Genomic DNA, 17,057 nt, shown 5'->3' with positions numbered 1-17,057 from the left:
TAGGTTTCAAAATCTTCAGATTTACACATTAGTTGATGCAAACAAGAATACACACATGGCAAAACCTACTACATCTAGTAATTTGTATGACCTCCATGATTTTTAAGTACAGCACCAAGACATGGAACAAATAAGTTGGCGACATATTGCAACATCTATCTTTTTCTAGTCTTCAAGAACGACCTCTGGATTCCAGATGGAGAGTGATGCTTAACTTGTCTCTTCAGAATTCCCCATAGGTGTTCAACTGGGTTCAGATCAGGAGGCACTTGGCCACTGAATCAATTTCAACCAGTTTTTCTTCATGAATGCAACAATGGCCTTAGATGTGTGTTTTGGATCATCATCATTTTGGAAAAATGCATGTCTACCAAGTGCAGGGAGTGTTGGCAGCTTCTTCTCTTTCAATACAGAGCAGTACATTTGTGAATTTGTGATACTTTCAAATAAAATTAGATCCCTGATACCAGCAGCACCCATGCAGCTCTACATAAGGACATTGCCACCACCATATTTCACTGTAGGCACCATGCATTTATTGCTCACCTTTGCAATGCCATACAGTTTTGAAGCCATCAGTTCCAAAAACATTTATCTTGGTCTCATCCCTCCAGAGTAGAGAGTCCCAGTAATCTTCATATTTTCAGTATTAGCAGTGGCAAATTTTAGGTGGGCCTTTTTCTACATGGTCTTTAGGAGAGGCTTCCTGCTTGAATGACACCCATGCATGCCATTCATCTGCAGTGTATGCCGTATTGTGTCACAAGAAACACTTACCCTGGGTTGGCTTTCTATTTCTTTGGCTAACTACAGTGAACTTGCATGCCGATTTTCTTCAACCCTTCTCATCAGAAGATGCTTCTATTTACCGTAGTTAGGTGTTAGCTTCTGTGGTTGGCCTAGAGGTCTCTGTTAGATGGTTGCAGTTTTATATTTGTTACATTTTTTATCACTTTACTACAGTATTCCGACTGATAAGTAAAAGTTTGCTAATCTTCACCTTTTTTGTGTAAATAAGTTATTTTCTTTCTCAGGTCTTGTGAAATTTCTCTTCCATGTGGTGCCATTGTGGGCACCATAAAACGGCAATTTGTTTCATTTTTTAAAGGCAGTTTGTCAGTAGGATCAACTTCTGAGCCATCTATGTGAGCATACATGAGTAACACACTCTTTTGCCAATATCAAGGTAAGATTTTATTAAACTCTACAGTACATGCCCATATACACGTCTTAAGAGGGTTGATACAACTTACAGATTTCCCTTTAATAACAACAAATATAGCCAACTGACATGGTAACAATAATAATCTCAGAAATCTGTACCATTACTCAGAAAAGGACCTAGAGACCTATCATCAAAATACATATTGGCAACGAAGAAATAGATGATACACGGTCAAACACAGTATCATATAAGAATACAAACTTTATTAATATATATTAAAAACAAGTGCATGAAGGTGATACAAAAATTGCGCCACAGCGAAAACGCCGCAACAAAACACCAGAGGAGCGTGCACAGGAATGCCAGTCCTCAATACATAATATAGATAATATTCAGAGGTATAATACAAAAAACAGAATAGAATATACAAAAAAAACCTAAGAAAATAAACAAAACAAACTAAATATAACAATGTATGACATTTTCACTATAGAGTGGGAACCGAACTGATGGCAGAAATGCACTAAGAGTTCTCAAAGACTTGACGCAGAGGCACACCTGATATATTATCAGTGTACCATATTAACCTCCATATTAAGTATAGAACCACTATCGCACAGAGTCTCAGTGAAATACGCCGCCATCGATCTCTAGTATACACACATAAATGCACTGCCACAGAAAAGTACCCACCGCAAGAGGACTGGAACTCCCGTGGACGCGCCTCCGCCCCAACGCGCGTTTCGGTAATAAACCTTCGTCAGGGGGCATGCATAATGAATGGAAGACGAACTTAATAAAGAGAAGACCCCGGAAGTAGAAACCGCCGCAACCCGGAAACAGTAATGCCGCGTCATGACAACCACAACGCCGACACGCTCCGAAGGAAGCAGGAGGACGCCAAAGAGCACAGGGGCCCCATGTGATCAAAAGCGCCCAACCGCAACCACGGACGCGCGCAGGCGCAGGAGCGCCAGACACCTGTATGACAAGAAGGCATATAGTAGATAAATACAAGCGAACGGCCACTGCGAAAATCACGTAGCCAGATATAACCAACCAGGATAACTATATAGGAGTACCACTCACTAATGCCATATACCAACGATATACAGGAGATGAACCGGAAGTAAGCGCACGTCATCATGGGAACATAGTGTCCGGACCAATACAGGGCCCAGAGGGACACTAAGGCCAATATAATTCAAAACACAAATGTATAAGTACCGAACTACAAAAAATAATAATAATAACTACACACGTGCGCTAATTCAGAAGATGGACAAGCATCATAATTACATATGTATATTTGTATACTTAGAGACATCCTGTTATAAATAGTGGTACATAATAAATCCACTATATAAATAGCCGACCGGGTGGCCACTCCCCCCATACAAAACACAAATAAACAAACACCCACCACTACAAGATAACCGAATACAACATTAACAGCTGACATGACAATAGAACGTAAGCTTGATACAAGAAATGGCAGTCCTTTTAAGTCCTCCAAAGAGAAACATAACATGAGAACTTGATGAAGTAAATCTAGACGAATATGTCCATATCACAAAATCAGCGTATAATAGCAATTATAGTGCCGGGGCTTAATGAACGGGAGAGAAGTCCATATTAGTCTTTCGTATAATGATGTCTCAGTCACATCAGGGAATAGATGGTAAGGAAGACTTGATCCGGGAGGAGCGAGAAAACTGTACCGTGGTATTCATATCACAGGGACGACTTCCACTAAAACAAACAAGATAAGTTAAAAAGTAACAAGAAATAAAAATTTAAAAAAACAAAAGCCACGATTCCGATGCGGCAGAAAACCACAGCAAAACCCAACGATCACAGAAAGGGGGCAAAGCTAATATTGTCGTTAAGACCCATCGGCTGGACAGTATTGAGAGTCCAGATCCATCTGGACTCAATTTTTGCCAACCGCTGGAACGTATACCCTCCACGGATACCCACCTCCAACATCTCAATCCCCCTAGCCCTGAGAAGGCTGGCATCACAGTTATTGAACCTCTTGAAATGGCGTGGCAATGTTTTGAGGGTGGTGATGTCCTCCACAGCGGCCGCCGCGCCAATACCCAAGACATGCTCACGTATCCGTGTTTTCAGTTGGCGAGTGGTCATGCCAACATACATCTTTTCACACGGACATATTACCATATAGATTACATTCCTACTGGAACATGTAATCCTTTGCTTAATTTTAAATTCACGTGAGCCGTCAGAACTAAAAAAATTTGAGATTCTCTCAATATTCGGGCATGCAGCGCAGCGGCCGCAGGGAGCACATCCCACACGAGTGGGCATAGAATCCAAAAAGGTACCCACCCTCTCTCCAGTGTAGTGACTATGAACCAAGATATCCCTGAGGTTTTTAGACCTTCTAACTGCGATGCCAGCCCTCTCAGGTACATATCGCGCAATGACAGGATCTGCTCTTAAAACGTGCCATGATTTCTGGAGGATACTTCTCATCTTTGGGAACTGGGAATGATATTTAGTCACATAGCGAACAATGTCCTGATTCCGTTTATCTTTTTTCTCATAAAGAAGCGATTCCCTCGAGGTGTATCTAGCTCTATTGAAAGCTCTTTTAATGCTTCGATTACTATGACCACGGGCTAGTAATCTATTTTTTAAATCATCAGCCTGGCACAGAAAATCCGCTTCCGTGGAGCATAATCTGCGCAGGCGGAGGAACTGGCCTGTAGGAATAGCCCGGATGACATGGTGAGGATGCGAAGAAGAGGCGTGCAACAAGAGATTGGTCGAGGTAGGTTTTCTATAAATGACAGACTGCAGGCACCCACGAACATCACGTTTCAATGTGACATCCAAAAATTCAATGGTGTCTCCATCGAACTTATATGTCAAAAAAATGTTACATCCATTGTTGTTTAAGGATGTCATGAAGTCCCGCAGCCCCTCAGAAGAGCCCTGCCAGATCATCAAAATGTCATCAATGTACCGCGTCCAGGATAGGACGCGGCACATTGACTCCGGATGATCTGACAGGGGGAGGTCCCTCTCCCACAGCCCCAGGAACAGGTTAGCATAAGCAGGGGCAAAAGGAGCCCCCATAGCTGTTCCCTGGAGCTGTAGGAAGAAGGACCCCTTAAAAACAAAAAAATTGTGGGTAAGAGAAAATTCTAACAATTTATAAATCAAACTTATAATCTCTACTGGGAGGTTAGATGTACCCAAGAAGAATTCTATTGCACGGAGACCATCCTGATGCCGAATGCTGGTGTAAAGCGATTCGACATCAGCCGTCACTAACAATTCACCATCATCAAGATGGATCCCATCCATGCGCCTCAGAAGTTCTCCCGTGTCCTTAATATATGAAGGTAAGCTCTCTACCAATGGCTGCAATTTAGAGTCGATCCACTGGTTAACCTTCTCGAGGTAGTTACCCCTACCAGAAATTATCGGACGGCCGGGAGGCGTCCTCATGTCCTTGTGAACCTTGGGGAGAAGGTAGAAAGTAGGTATAGTAGGTTCACGCACAACCAAGGCAGACGCAAGTTCGCCAGTGATAGTACCCATATCCCTGGCATTCTTGATAATATCAGTGAGTTGTTGCAAATAGGCCGACAAGGGGTTAAATGTGAGCTTTTTGTAACAAGTACGGTTATTAAGTTGCCGATAGGCCTCCTTCTCGTACATAGCATTAGGCCAGATGACCACATTTCCCCCCTTGTCGGCCGGCTTAAAAACAACATCCCCAAGGTTCTGAAGGACACGAAGACGCCCCCTCTCATCCTTAGTCAGATTATCTCTATAAATGTGACGGGGAATCTCTAAAAATTCTTTACTCACCAACTGCACAAACAGATCTACACTAGGACAGGTGGAAAGAGGAGGGAATTTAGTAGATTTGGGACGAATGGAAGCAGGGATCATACCTCCTTCAGGAGTATCATGCTCAGCAGCCAGTTCTTCCAATGTACGTAGGGCTATCTGTTCTTCCTCTGTAGGAAATAATACAGCCAGATTACCATCAAAGAAAAACTTTTTAAATACCAATGATCTGGCGAACAGATGAAGGTCCTTAACAGCCTCAAACACATCAAATGGTGCTGAAGGTGAGAAGGAGAGTCCCTTTTCCAATAATTTGAGATCAATATCTGTAAAACTATGTGTACTAAGATTAATTACCTTATTGTTGTATTTTCTGGGCTCGGAGAGGTACTCATCACGTCTGTATGGATGGAAAGCGAAATCTCTCTGATTCCGTGTTGTCATCCTTGACCTAGTGGTCATTGAGGAAGTTGACTGCTCAGATGTATCACTAGCTGATGAAATTGATGTATGGGATGGTATGCGTCTCATCTGACCATCAAACTGTCTACCTTTCCTCCATAAATACACTCTCTTGCCCTCATAGTCTTGACGGTCTCTATTAAACTTATTAGCTTGAGTATCCTGGATTTTTTTGACGACCTTCTCTAGTGTTTTATCAATCTGTTTGTTAGTCATATCAATTTGCTCAGCCGACCCATGAGATTTCAAATCATCTTCAGCTGTTTTGATGGATGAATCCAGCTGGGCAATAACTCCTTTGTTATAATCACTCAATAATTTCATTAATTGACTAGAGCAATTGTTGCACGCCTCCTCCCAGCCAGCCACCATGGCATCATCCTCAACAGGAAACGTGGGTATTACTCGGACACGTAGTCCACGAGGTATCATTTTCCTAGCTAGATAATTATCCAGAAAGGTACAGTTCCACCATAGCTTGGTCCGCTTTACCACCATATTTTGTAACATTGTCACTTGGTCATCCCATCTGCGATCGCTGGTATGCTGGGAGATGGTAGAATCACCTCCAAACACTTGGTCAACATGTGAACGCCAGGCTATCTCCCTAGCCTTGAAGTCCATGCCTATAAGAAAATCTGTGCAAAACACAGCAAAAATTGAATAACAACAAATATAGCCAACTGACATGGTAACAATAATAATCTCAGAAATCTGTACCATTACTCAGAAAAGGACCTAGAGACCTATCATCAAAATACATATTGGCAACGAAGAAATAGATGATACACGGTCAAACACAGTATCATATAAGAATACAAACTTTATTAATATATATTAAAAACAAGTGCATGAAGGTGATACAAAAATTGCGCCACAGCGAAAACGCCGCAACAAAACACCAGAGGAGCGTGCACAGGAATGCCAGTCCTCAATACATAATATAGATAATATTCAGAGGTATAATACAAAAAACAGAATAGAATATACAAAAAAAAACCTAAGAAAATAAACAAAACAAACTAAATATAACAATGTATGACATTTTCACTATAGAGTGGGAACCGAACTGATGGCAGAAATGCACTAAGAGTTCTCAAAGACTTGACGCAGAGGCACACCTGATATATTATCAGTGTACCATATTAACCTCCATATTAAGTATAGAACCACTATCGCACAGAGTCTCAGTGAAATACGCCGCCATCGATCTCTAGTATACACACATAAATGCACTGCCACAGAAAAGTACCCACCGCAAGAGGACTGGAACTCCCGTGGACACGCCTCCGCCCCAACGCGCGTTTCGGTAATAAACCTTCGTCAGGGGGCATGCATAATGAATGGAAGACGAACTTAATAAAGAGAAGACCCCGGAAGTAGAAACCGCCGCAACCCGGAAACAGTAATGCCGCGTCATGACAACCACAACGCCGGCACGCTCCGAAGGAAGCAGGAGGATGCCAAAGAGCACAGGGGCCCCATGTGATCAAAAGCGCCCAACCGCAACCACGGACGCGCGCAGGCGCAGGAGCGCCAGACACCTGTATGACAAGAAGGCATATAGTAGATAAATACAAGCGAACGGCCACTGCGAAAATCACGCAGCCAGATATAACCAACCAGGATAACTATATAGGAGTACCACTCACTAATGCCATATACCAACGATATACAGGAGATGAACCGGAAGTAAGCGCACGTCATCATGGGAACATAGTGTCCGGACCAATACAGGGCCCAGAGGGACACTAAGGCCAATATACCGTATATACTCGAGTATAAGCCGAGATTTTCAGCCCAAATTTTAGGGCTGAAAGTGCCCCCCTCGGCTTATACTCGAGTCACGGTAGTGGTGGGGTCGGCGGGTGAGGGGGTGAGGGCGCTGGGGTATACTTACCTAGTCCCAGCGATCCTCGCGCTGTCCCTGCCGTCCCACGGGCTTCGGCGCTGCAGCTTCTTCCTCTCTTCAACGGTCACGTGGGACCGCTCATTACAGAAATGAATAAGCGGCTCCACCTCCCATAGGGGCGGAGCCGCTTATTCATTTCTCTAATCAGCGGTGCCGGTGACCGCTGATAGAGAAAGAAGCTGCAGCGCCGAAGACAGGAGGGGACAGCGCGAGGATCGCCAGGACTAGGTGAGTATGTTATATTCACCTGTCCTCGTTCCAGCCGCCGGGCGCCGATCCATCTTCCCGGCCGGCGCCTCCATCTTCCCGGCGTCTGCGCTCTCTGACTGATCAGGCAGAGGGCGCGATGACGCATATAGTGTGCGCGGCGCCCTCTGCCTGATCAGTCAGAGCAGAGACGCCGGGAAGATGGAGGCGCCGGAACGAGACGCCGGGAGCTGCAATCAAGGGAGGTGAGTATGTGGTTTTTTTTTTTTATTGCAGCAGTAGCAGCGGCAGCACAGATTAATGTGGAGCATCTATGGGGCACAGTGAACGGTGCAGAGCACCGTATAAGGCACAGCTAGGGGGCACAATGAACGGTGCAGAGCACCGTATAAGGCACAGCTAGGGGGCACAATGAACGGTGCAGAGCACCGTATAAGGCACAGCTAGGGGGCACAGTGAACGGTGCAGAGCACCGTATAAGGCACAGCTAGGGGGCACAATGAACGGTGCAGAGCACCGTATAAGGCACAGCTAGGGGGCACAGTGAACGGTGCAGAGCACCGTATAAGGCACAGCTAGGGGGCACAATGAACGGTGCAGAGCACCGTATAAGGCACAGCTAGGGGGCACAGTGAACGGTGCAGAGCACCGTATATGGCACAGCTAGGGGGCACAGTGAACGGTGCAGAGCACCGTATAAGGCACAGCTAGGGGGCACAGTGAACGGTGCAGAGCACCGTATATGGCACAGCTAGGGGGCACAGTGAACGGTGCAGAGCACCGTATAAGGCACAGCTAGGGGGCACAGTGAACGGTGCAGAGCACCGTATAAGGCACAGCTAGGGGGCACAATGAACGGTGCAGAGCACCGTATAAGGCACAGCTAGGGGGCACAGTGAACGGTGCAGAGCACCGTATAAGGCACAGCTAGGGGGCACAATGAACGGTGCAGAGCACCGTATAAGGCACAGCTAGGGGGCACAGTGAACGGTGCAGAGCACCGTATATGGCACAGCTAGGGGGCACAGTGAACGGTGCAGAGCACCGTATAAGGCACAGCTAGGGGGCACAGTGAACGGTGCAGAGCACCGTATAAGGCACAGCTAGGGGGCACAATGAACGGTGCAGAGCACCGTATAAGGCACAGCTAGGGGGCACAATGAACGGTGCAGAGCACCGTATAAGGCACAGCTAGGGGGCACAATGAACGGTGCAGAGCACTATATGGCACAGCTAGGGGGCACAGTGAACGGTGCGGAGCACCGTATAAGGCACAGCTAGGGGGCACAGTGAACGGTGCAGAGCACCGTATAAGGCACAGCTAGGGGGCACAATGAACGGTGCGGAGCACCGTATAAGGCACAGCTAGGGGGCACAATGAACGGTGCAGAGCACCGTATAAGGCACAGCTAGGGGGCACAATGAACGGTGCAGAGCACCGTATAAGGCACAGCTAGGGGGCACAATGAACGGTGCAGAGCACCGTATAAGGCACAGCTAGGGGGCACAGTGAACGGTGCAGAGCACCGTATAAGGCACAGCTAGGGGGCACAGTGAACGGTGCAGAGCACCGTATAAGGCACAGCTAGGGGGCACAGTGAACGGTGCAGAGCACCGTATAAGGCACAGCTAGGGGGCACAGTGAACGGTACAGAGCACCGTATATGGCACAGCTAGGGGGCACAGTGAACGGTGCAGAGCACCGTATAAGGCACAGCTAGGGGGCACAGTGAACGGTGCAGAGCACCGTATAAGGCACAGCTAGGGGGCACAATGAACGGTGCAGAGCACCGTATAAGGCACAGCTAGGGGGCACAGTGAACGGTGCAGAGCACCGTATAAGGCACAGCTAGGGGGCACAATGAACGGTGCAGAGCACCGTATAAGGCACAGCTAGGGGGCACAGTGAACGGTGCAGAGCACCGTATATGGCACAGCTAGGGGGCACAGTGAACGGTGCAGAGCACCGTATAAGGCACAGCTAGGGGGCACAGTGAACGGTGCAGAGCACCGTATAAGGCACAGCTAGGGGGCACAATGAACGGTGCAGAGCACCGTATAAGGCACAGCTAGGGGGCACAATGAACGGTGCAGAGCACCGTATAAGGCACAGCTAGGGGGCACAATGAACGGTGCAGAGCACTATATGGCACAGCTAGGGGGCACAGTGAACGGTGCGGAGCACCGTATAAGGCACAGCTAGGGGGCACAGTGAACGGTGCAGAGCACCGTATAAGGCACAGCTAGGGGGCACAATGAACGGTGCGGAGCACCGTATAAGGCACAGCTAGGGGGCACAGTGAACGGTGCAGAGCACCGTATATGGCACAGCTAGGGGGCACAATGAACGGTGCAGAGCACCGTATATGGCACAGCTATGGGGCACAGTGAACGGTGCAGAGCACTGTATATGGCACAGCTATGGGGCACAGTGAACGGTGCAGAGCACTGTATATGGCACAGCTAGGGGGCACAGTGAACGGTGCAGAGCACTATATGGGGCACAGCTATGGGGAAATATGAATGGTGTAGAGCACTATATGGCACAGCTATGGGGAAATAATGATCTATTTTTATTTTTGAAATTCACCGGTAGTTGCTGCATTTCCACCCTAGGCTTATACTCGAGTCAATAAGTTTTCCCAGTTTTTTGTGGCAAAATTAGGGGGGTCGGCTTATACTCGGGTCGGCTTATACTCGAGTATATACGGTAATTCAAAACACAAATGTATAAGTACCGAACTACAAAAAAAAATAATAATAATAATAACTACACACGTGCGCTAATTCAGAAGATGGACAAGCATCATAATTACATATGTATATTTCTATACTTAGAGACATCCTGTTATAAATAGTGGTACATAATAAATCCACTATATAAATAGCCGACCGGGTGGCCACTCCCCCCATACAAAACACAAATAAACAAACACCCACCACTACAAGATAACCGAATACAACATTAACAGCTGACATGACAATAGAACGTAAGCTTGATACAAGAAATGGCAGTCCTTTTAAGTCCTCCAAAGAGAAACATAACATGAGAACTTGATGAAGTAAATCTAGACGAATATGTCCATATCACAAAATCAGCGTATAATAGCAATTATAGTGCCGGGGCTTAATGAACGGGAGAGAAGTCCATATTAGTCTTTCGTATAATGATGTCTCAGTCACATCAGGGAATAGATGGTAAGGAAGACTTGATCCGGGAGGAGCGAGAAAACTGTACCGTGGTATTCATATCACAGGGACGACTTCCACTAAAACAAACAAGATAAGTTAAAAAGTAACAAGAAATAAAAATTTAAAAAAACAAAAGCCACGATTCCGATGCGGCACAAAACCACAGCAAAACCCAACGATCACAGAAAGGGGGCAAAGCTAATATTGTCGTTAAGACCCATCGGCTGGACAGTATTGAGAGTCCAGATCCATCTGGACTCAATTTTTGCCAACCGCTGGAACGTATACCCTCCACGGATACCCACCTCCAACATCTCAATCCCCCTAGCCCTGAGAAGGCTGGCATCACAGTTATGGAACCTCTTGAAATGGCGTGGCAATGTTTTGAGGGTGGTGATGTCCTCCACAGCGGCCGCCGCGCCAATACCCAAGACATGCTCACGTATCCGTGTTTTCAGTTGGCGAGTGGTCATGCCAACATACATCTTTTCACACGGACATATTACCATATAGATTACATTCCTACTGGAACATGTAATCCTTTGCTTAATTTTAAATTCACGTGAGCCGTCAGAACTAAAAAAATTTGAGATTCTCTCAATATTCGGGCATGCAACGCAGCGGCCGCAGGGAGCACATCCCACACGAGTGGGCATAGAATCCAAAAAGGTACCCACCCTCTCTCCAGTGTAGTGACTATGAACCAAGATATCCCTGAGGTTTTTAGACCTTCTAACTGCGATGCCAGCCCTCTCAGGTACATATCGCGCAATGACAGGATCTGCTCTTAAAACGTGCCATGATTTCTGGAGGATACTTCTCATCTTTGGGAACTGGGAATGATATTTAGTCACATAGCGAACAATGTCCTGATTCCGTTTATCTTTTTTCTCATAAAGAAGCGATTCCCTCGAGGTGTATCTAGCTCTATTGAAAGCTCTTTTAATGCTTCGATTACTATGACCACGGGCTAGTAATCTATTTTTTTAAATCATCAGCCTGGCACAGAAAATCCGCTTCCGTGGAGCATAATCTGCGCAGGCGGAGGAACTGGCCTGTAGGAATAGCCCGGATGACATGGTGAGGATGCGAAGAAGAGGCGTGCAACAAGAGATTGGTCGAGGTAGGTTTTCTATAAATGACAGACTGCAGGCACCCACGAACATCACGTTTCAATGTGACATCCAAAAATTCAATGGTGTCTCCATCGAACTTATATGTCAAAAAAATGTTACATCCAGGTCGTCAAAAAAATCCAGGATACTCAAGCTAATAAGTTTAATAGAGACCGTCAAGACTATGAGGGCAAGAGAGTGTATTTATGGAGGAAAGGTAGACAGTTTGATGGTCAGATGAGACGCATACCATCCCATACATCAATTTCATCAGCTAGTGATACATCTGAGCAGTCAACTTCCTCAATGACCACTAGGTCAAGGATGACAACACGGAATCAGAGAGATTTCGCTTTCCATCCATACAGACGTGATGAGTACCTCTCCGAGCCCAGAAAATACAACAATAAGGTAATTAATCTTAGTACACATAGTTTTACAGATATTGATCTCAAATTATTGGAAAAGGGACTCTCCTTCTCACCTTCAGCACCATTTGATGTGTTTGAGGCTGTTAAGGACCTTCATCTGTTCGCCAGATCATTGGTATTTAAAAAGTTTTTCTTTGATGGTAATCTGGCTGTATTATTTCCTACAGAGGAAGAACAGATAGCCCTACGTACATTGGAAGAACTGGCTGCTGAGCATGATACTCCTGAAGGAGGTATGATCCCTGCTTCCATTCGTCCCAAATCTACTAAATTCCCTCCTCTTTCCACCTGTCCTAGTGTAGATCTGTTTGTGCAGTTGGTGAGTAAAGAATTTTTAGAGATTCCCCGTCACATTTATAGAGATAATCTGACTAAGGATGAGAGGGGGCGTCTTCGTGTCCTTCAGAACCTTGGGGATGTTGTTTTTAAGCCGGCCGACAAGGGGGGAAATGTGGTCATCTGGCCTAATGCTATGTACGAGAAGGAGGCCTATCGGCAACTTAATAACCGTACTTGTTACAAAAAGCTCACATTTAACCCCTTGTCGGCCTATTTGCAACAACTCACTGATATTATCAAGAATGCCAGGGATATGGGTACTATCACTGGCGAACTTGCGTCTGCCTTGGTTGTGCGTGAACCTACTATACCTACTTTCTACCTTCTCCCCAAGGTTCACAAGGACATGAGGACGCCTCCCGGCCGTCCGATAATTTCTGGTAGGGGTAACTACCTCGAGAAGGTTAACCAGTGGATCGACTCTAAATTGCAGCCATTGGTAGAGAGCTTACCTTCATATATTAAGGACACGGGAGAACTTCTGAGGCGCATGGATGGGATCCATCTTGATGATGGTGAATTGTTAGTGACGGCTGATGTCGAATCGCTTTACACCAGCATTCGGCATCAGGATGGTCTCCGTGCAATAGAATTCTTCTTGGGTACATCTAACCTCCCAGTAGAGATTATAAGTTTGATTTATAAATTGTTAGAATTTTCTCTTACCCACAATTTTTTTGTTTTTAAGGGGTCCTTCTTCCTACAGCTCCAGGGAACAGCTATGGGGGCTCCTTTTGCCCCTGCTTATGCTAACCTGTTCCTGGGGCTGTGGGAGAGGGACCTCCCCCTGTCAGATCATCCAGAGTCAATGTGCCGCGTCCTATCCTGGACGCGGTACATTGATGACATTTTGATGATCTGGCAGGGCTCTTCTGAGGGGCTGCGGGACTTCATGACATCCTTAAACAACAATGGATGTAACATTTTTTTGACATATAAGTTCGATGGAGACACCATTGAATTTTTGGATGTCACATTGAAACGTGATGTTCGTGGGTGCCTGCAGTCTGTCATTTATAGAAAACCTACCTCGACCAATCTCTTGTTGCACGCCTCTTCTTCGCATCCTCACCATGTCATCCGGGCTATTCCTACAGGCCAGTTCCTCCGCCTGCGCAGATTATGCTCCACGGAAGCGGATTTTCTGTGCCAGGCTGATGATTTAAAAAATAGATTACTAGCCCGTGGTCATAGTAATCGAAGCATTAAAAGAGCTTTCAATAGAGCTAGATACACCTCGAGGGAATCGCTTCTTTATGAGAAAAAAGATAAACGGAATCAGGACATTGTTCGCTATGTGACTAAATATCATTCCCAGTTCCCAAAGATGAGAAGTATCCTCCAGAAATCATGGCACGTTTTAAGAGCAGATCCTGTCATTGCGCGATATGTACCTGAGAGGGCTGGCATCGCAGTTAGAAGGTCTAAAAACCTCAGGGATATCTTGGTTCATAGTCACTACACTGGAGAGAGGGTGGGTACCTTTTTGGATTCTATGCCCACTCGTGTGGGATGTGCTCCCTGCGGCCGCTGCGTTGCATGCCCGAATATTGAGAGAATCTCAAATTTTTTTAGTTCTGACGGCTCACGTGAATTTAAAATTAAGCAAAGGATTACATGTTCCAGTAGGAATGTAATCTATATGGTAATATGTCCGTGTGAAAAGATGTATGTTGGCATGACCACTCGCCAACTGAAAACACGGATACGTGAGCATGTCTTGGGTATTGGCGCGGCGGCCGCTGTGGAGGACATCACCACCCTCAAAACATTGCCACGCCATTTCAAGAGGTTCCATAACTGTGATGCCAGCCTTCTCAGGGCTAGGGGGATTGAGATGTTGGAGGTGGGTATCCGTGGAGGGTATACGTTCCAGCGGTTGGCAAAAATTGAGTCCAGATGGATCTGGACTCTCAATACTGTCCAGCCGATGGGTCTTAACGACAATATTAGCTTTGCCCCCTTTCTGTGATCGTTGGGTTTTGCTGTGGTTTTGTGCCGCATCGGAATCGTGGCTTTTGTTTTTTTAAATTTTTATTTCTTGTTACTTTTTAACTTATCTTGTTTGTTTTAGTGGAAGTCGTCCCTGTGATATGAATACCACGGTACAGTTTTCTCGCTCCTCCCGGATCAAGTCTTCCTTACCATCTATTCCCTGATGTGACTGAGACATCATTATACGAAAGACTAATATGGACTTCTCTCCCGTTCATTAAGCCCCGGCACTATAATTGCTATTATACGCTGATTTTGTGATATGGACATATTCGTCTAGATTTACTTCATCAAGTTCTCATGTTATGTTTCTCTTTGGAGGACTTAAAAGGACTGCCATTTCTTGTATCAAGCTTACGTTCTATTGTCATGTCAGCTGTTAATGTTGTATTCGGTTATCTTGTAGTGGTGGGTGTTTGTTTATTTGTGTTTTGTATGGGGGGAGTGGCCACCCGGTCGGCTATTTATATAGTGGATTTATTATGTACCACTATTTATAACAGGATGTCTCTAAGTATACAAATATACATATGTAATTATGATGCTTGTCCATCTTCTGAATTAGCGCACGTGTGTAGTTATTATTATTATTATTATTTTTTGTAGTTCGGTACTTATACATTTGTGTTTTGAATTATATTGGCCTTAGTGTCCCTCTGGGCCCTGTATTGGTCCGGACACTATGTTCCCATGATGACGTGCGCTTACTTCCGGTTCATCTCCTGTATATCGTTGGTATATGGCATTAGTGAGTGGTACTCCTATATAGATATCCTGGTTGGTTATATCTGGCTACGTGATTTTCGCAGTGGCCGTTCGCTTGTATTTATCTACTATATGCCTTCTTGTCATACAGGTGTCTGGCGCTCCTGCGCCTGCGCGCGTCCGTGGTTGCGGTTGGGCGCTTTTGATCACATGGGGCCCCTGTGCTCTTTGGCGTCCTCCTGCTTCCTTCGGAGCGTGCCGGCGTTGTGGTTGTCATGACGCGGCATTACTGTTTCCGGGTTGCGGCGGTTTCTACTTCCGGGGTCTTCTCTTTATTAAGTTCGTCTTCCATTCATTATGCATGCCCCCTGACGAAGGTTTATTACCGAAACGCGCGTTGGGGCGGAGGCGCGTCCACGGGAGTTCCAGTCCTCTTGCGGTGGGTACTTTTCTGTGGCAGTGCATTTATGTGTGTATACTAGAGATCGATGGCGGCGTATTTCACTGAGACTCTGTGCGATAGTGGTTCTATACTTAATATGGAGGTTAATATGGTACACTGATAATATATCAGGTGTGCCTCTGCGTCAAGTCTTTGAGAACTCTTAGTGCATTTCTGCCATCAGTTCGGTTCCCACTCTATAGTGAAAATGTCATACATTGTTATATTTAGTTTGTTTTGTTTATTTTCTTAGGTTTTTTTTTGTATATTCTATTCTGTTTTTTGTATTATACCTCTGAATATTATCTATATTATGTATTGAGGACTGGCATTCCTGTGCACGCTCCTCTGGTGTTTTGTTGCGGCGTTTTCGCTGTGGCGCAATTTTTGTATCACCTTCATGCACTTGTTTTTAATATATATTAATAAAGTTTGTATTCTTATATGATACTGTGTTTGACCGTGTATCATCTATTTCTTCGTTGCCAATATAGATTTCCCTTTAAGTAACGCTTTTATAATTAACTGTCTGCTGGACATCTGTTTAATGAATTAGACTTACCTGTGGTTTAAAGTCTTGTGAATTAGAATTTTGTAGTCTAAACTTAATCTCTGCTCTTAAGATTTTCATTGGGGTTTACTCACTTTTGCAACATGATCTTGAATTCATTTGTTACTAAAATAACTTTTTTGGGGTGTGCAAAATAACACATTTTGTTTATAATTAATACCCTACATTTGTGGGAGTATTTTGTAGCATGGTATTGCACAGAAAATATTGATTCTTAAAGTAAATCCATGTTTTAGTCCATAGAGATAGTCACCAACTTTCCCCATCCTGGCAAGATATGGAAAGTAGAACATTTATTGCATTGGGAACTTCAGTTGGGCATCATACATTTATTATTATTATTATTATTATTATTATTTATTTATTTATATAGCACTATTACTTCCATGGTGCTGTACATGAGAAAGGAGTTACATACAGGGTTATAGATATCGATTACAGTAAGCAGGTTTACATTGATAGACTGGTAGAGAGGGGAGAGGACCCTGTCCATGCGGACTTACATTCTATGGGATAGTGGGGAAGAGACAGAAGGTAGGGGCAAGGCGGCGGCTCTGGCGATGGCGAGGCGGTGGCTCTGGCGATGGTGAGGCGGCAGAATGGTTATTGCAGGCTGTAGGCTTTCTTGAAGAGATGGGTTTTCAGGTTTCGTTTGAAGGAGCCGAGGGTGGTGGATAGTCGGACGTGTTGAGG

At 45.2% G+C, this 17,057-nt stretch overlaps 2 long non-coding RNA genes across 2 annotated transcripts; one reads left to right on the top strand and one right to left on the bottom strand.

Moving 5' to 3' along the window:
- Nucleotides 1–1,174: 1,174 nt before the first annotated feature.
- Nucleotides 1,175–6,093, bottom strand: LOC138667485 (uncharacterized). The gene is made up of 3 exons (XR_011318783.1): nt 5,351–6,093; nt 5,098–5,163; nt 1,175–2,917 (listed from the first exon to the last, which is right to left on the bottom strand). It is a non-coding gene; the product is annotated as an uncharacterized lncRNA (long non-coding RNA).
- Nucleotides 6,094–12,098: 6,005 nt separating this feature from the next.
- Nucleotides 12,099–16,218, top strand: LOC138667484 (uncharacterized). Its single transcript, XR_011318782.1, has 3 exons — nt 12,099–12,292; nt 12,480–12,545; nt 14,726–16,218. It is a non-coding gene; the product is annotated as an uncharacterized lncRNA (long non-coding RNA).
- Nucleotides 16,219–17,057: the final 839 nt, after the last annotated feature.

Source organism: Ranitomeya imitator, chromosome 2 (assembly GCF_032444005.1).
Source record: "Ranitomeya imitator isolate aRanImi1 chromosome 2, aRanImi1.pri, whole genome shotgun sequence".
NCBI lineage: Eukaryota > Metazoa > Chordata > Amphibia > Anura > Dendrobatidae > Ranitomeya > Ranitomeya imitator.
The sequence above is the reverse complement of the archived record's forward strand: the minus strand, read 5'-3'. Positions and strand labels throughout refer to the sequence as shown.